Source organism: Myotis lucifugus, unplaced genomic scaffold (assembly GCF_000147115.1).
Source record: "Myotis lucifugus unplaced genomic scaffold, Myoluc2.0 scaffold_151, whole genome shotgun sequence".
Classification (NCBI taxonomy): domain Eukaryota; kingdom Metazoa; phylum Chordata; class Mammalia; order Chiroptera; family Vespertilionidae; genus Myotis; species Myotis lucifugus.
In genome coordinates this window covers 3,047,777-3,051,816 of record NW_005871199.1, presented here as the reverse complement: position 1 = coordinate 3,051,816, position 4,040 = coordinate 3,047,777, and positions in this window count along the sequence as shown.

Sequence of the window (4,040 nt, the reverse complement as noted above, 5' to 3'; positions counted from 1 at the left end):
GATGCCTAGGTGGAGAGAGGTCAGAGGCTGACCCAGAGGAGTCATGCTGATGTTCCTGTGAGGGACATGATTTTCTGGAGGCTGGGGCAGGAGTGGGGCTACATGCGATGAAAGACAAATGTGGGAGACTCATAGGTGAATCTGAAGAGACAAGGGCATTTGGGGAATCTGGGAACAGGTGTAGAATGGGGGGCTCTCCTCCCCTCTTTTTTTTTAATCTCTTTCCTCTTCAATTATTCCATTTTTTTCTGTGGAATGTTGTCTATGAGACAAAGCAATTCTCCAGAGATTAAGGAGGCAAGAAATTCTCCAACACTAGGTTTATTCATTTATTATTTCAATCTTTCATAGCCCTGCTTTCAAGGGGTTTACGGTCTCATTGAGAAGATAGACAGAGGTAAGCCCTCAGGTCCTAGACAAAGATCCTTTTATTAGTCTTGGGTGGAAGGTTCTTATAAGCTCCTGGGGGAGATGTCTGTGCTGTGTTTTACTGGACAGTGGGAATTACCCAGGCAAAGAGGGTGGGCAAGGGTATTTCACCCTCCTTGCCTGGGTTGAGAGGAGAGCCTGAGGCTGATTCAGGAAAGGGGTGCATGAGTGATTAGAGAAGGAGACCTGATTGATTGAGATCTTGCTCATGCCACATGCATTTCTGTGTCTTTGGTCGAGTCTAAGAAGAAGGAGACCAATTAGGGATGTGCAGAACACTGGCGGCACCAGGTCATGCTCTCATGGAGGGGTGTGAACACAGTTAAGAAGAGCCCAGAGTTCAGCTGTTCTCAGAGGACTCTGCCTGACATTGAGCTGATTACATTGAAGTTGGCCCATGTAAAATCAAAGATATTTCAACACGGAAAAGGAGACAAAAGAGTGAGGTCAATGTCAGAGTGATGCCTTGATAGGCCATTGATGGTTTTGAAGATGGAAGGAGACCCCAAGCCAGAAATGTAGAGAATCTCTAGAAGCTGCAAAAGGCAAGGAAACAGAGTGTTCCCTAGAGCCTCCAGAAAGAAACACAGCTTTGTTGGCATTTTGATTTTAGCCCAGAGAGATCTATGTCAGACGTCTGACTTCCAGAACTATAAGACAATAAATTTCTATTGCTTTAAGTCATTAAAGTTGTGGCGACTTGTTACAGCAGCAGCAGAAAATTAATACACCTTCCCAATGTCTGAAGCTCTTGAGAACTCCGGAGGAGGGAAGTGTCATATGAAGTAAAATTTCAGGTTAGTGCTCCTTCATTTAAGTATATACTTGCTTATCGTGTCATCCCCTCGGCCAAAGACTAGCTTTTGGTAATGCATGGAAAAGGAGCTGGACTCAGGATCCCACTGACTTATTGCATGTAGAGTATGTGTAATATTGGGTAAGTTACTTAGTCTCTCATAGCTTCAAATTCCTCTTGTAGAGAAGGAGTAACACAGTTTCACAGATTTATTGTGAGGAATAAATTAGAGAACATAGGCACCAACACTCCGGGCCATCAAGGTGCTCACAGGACGCAGTACAATCTGAACCTGTTCAACACTCACTTCTTCATGAGGCCTCCCTGATTTCCCCCAGTTCTGCTGGTTCCAGCTTCTTCACTCTGTCCCCCAGCACCCATTCTCCAACTTAAACTTTTTTACTCACTGTGATGCAGTAGACAATATACTAAAGATGTGCACGCTCCGGCCTGCGGACTGAAAGGTCCCAGGTTCGATTCCGGTCAAGGGCATGTACCTGGGTTGCGGGCACATCCCCAGTGGGAGATGTGCAGGAGGCAGCTGGTCGATGTTTCTCTCTCATCGATGTTTCTAACCCTCTATCTCTCTCCCTTCCTCTCTGTGAAAAATCAATAAAATATATTTAAAAAAAAAAAAAAAAAAAAAAAAAAAAGATGTGCACGCTCAGGTAAGTCCCTGATCCTCTCTGGCCTTACTTTTATCATCTTTAAAATAGGAAAGTTAGACTAGGAATCAGCCAGGTCCATTCCAGCTTTGACATTCTGTGATACTATACAGGTGATCATGAGTGATGAGCTGGGGTATCTCTATGACTTTGTAAGTGTATAGATGCATGTGTAGGGATGTCTTCCTCCTTGATTGTTACAATCCACCCACAAGAAGACCCAGTCTTCTGTCTTCTGTGTGTGGCAGTGGCCCAGCCAGTTGGCTGAATGACTTTAGGTGACCTAATTTTTCCTAGGTACAGAGTGGGAGTGTTTGGGGTCTGAGCCTTCGAAAATCAAACTTAGTGGCCCAGTATCGGGAGCTGTGACTTGGATAGCTATGGGGAGTTTGTCCCACCCCACATCTTAAGATAAGGTGACTAAGTAGTTCCTCTAACCATCCATAGCCCTTCAGCAAGATTGGGGATAATCTGATATAAAGTCACCTGAGAGTTAAGATTGTAGATTTCTGCAGCTGTCATTATGGGAGCCAGGGTGTAATTACACAGGGTCAGCAGAAGAGAGTCAGCTGTGTGCAGGACGTTGCTGCTTTTTTTTTTTCCATTCCCATCAAATAATTATCTCCTTTGTCCAGATCATAAAGTTCCCAGACTCCTCTAATTCACTGGGCTGGCAATGTCTGCATATTATAGGGCCAGGGCTCCGATAAAGCTAAATGGTGCAGAATGTGGCTCATCCCGTTTCCTGGGGATCAGGTGCCTCCGGAGAGCTTACCGAGCTTGTGGGTTCCTGGGGGAGAGTCCACCACTCCTCTCACCTCCGTTCCTCCTGCATCACCCACAGAGAGAGTCTGAGTCAGAGTTTGTGGGAGGGGCTGTGGATCCCAGGCCACTGGACCCAGAGGGGACATGAGAGGACACCTGATTCTACCTCCTTGTTTTAGTCCAGCACGTGCTCATACTTTAAACAGGAGGCACAAAGTTATTAATTGGCTGCATTTTTTTTAGATGAGTAGAGGTAGGTGCAAATGTGTTAAGGGCCTTGTTCAAGATCATGTGAAGTCTACAACCTTCCAAGAGCCTTAGTCTCTCACAGCTTCAATTTCCTCTTATTGAGGAGGAGTAACACTATTTCACAGTTTTATTGTGAATAATAAATTAGAGAACATATGCATCAACACTTCGGGCCATCAAGGTACTCACAGGAAGGTACCCAAGGTGAGTTCACAAATCGGTGAACTGGTGTCTAGACTAGGCAATGGTCTATTTGAAAACATTTGAGAGCTTCTTTATAAACTTCAAGGAGGTGACAAAGATGCAGACTAGTCAATGGATCCTATTAGTTTTGGGATGATAAGAAAATATACATGTGTACACACCTTTACCTTTGGGAGGGGGGTCATGACCCCCAGGCTAAAGACCACCGACAAAACATGGGGCCAAATGATGTTCCCAAATTATTTAGATTTGATGTTGGTCTTTAATCCTATTCCCTTTTGCATTGGGTGCTGGCTCATCTTGGCCTTAATCGAAGTTAGAAATCCTAGACACGGTTAGAAATCATGGCGGCTTTGGCTGAGTTGTTTCCCTCTCTGGAGTTTAGTTTCCTCACCGAGACACTAAGGTCCCTGAAATGCCACGTCTGGCTCTCATATTCATCGATGCGCAAGTCCCCTTGTCTCCTACTGTGATTGTGGTTTCCTGGGGGCCCAGCCTGGGAATGAGGTTGAGGGGATGGCCTTCAGAGCCTGGCCAGTGTGGCTCAGTTGGTGGGAGCATCACCCTGTACACCAAAAGATCGTAGGTTTGATTCCTAGTCAGGGAACACACCTAGGCTGTGGGTTCGGTCCCCAGTTGGGGCACATACAAAAAGCAACCAGTCAATGTTTTTCTTTCAAATTTATGTCTCTCTCTTTCTTTCTCCTCTCCTCTCCTCTCCTCTCCACTCCACTCCTCTCCTCTCCTCTCCTCTCCTCCCTTCCCCTCCCTTCCCCTCCCCTCCCCTCCTCTCACTCACATCACATCAGATCTCATGTCCTGGTTGAGGGTAAGAAATTCTCGTTTAAAAGGCTAGGCAGGGTCAAATGGAATGGATTAAGAAGGACAAGAGCAAGAAGGAGGGAGGGAAATGAGGGCAGCCGGAAACAAGT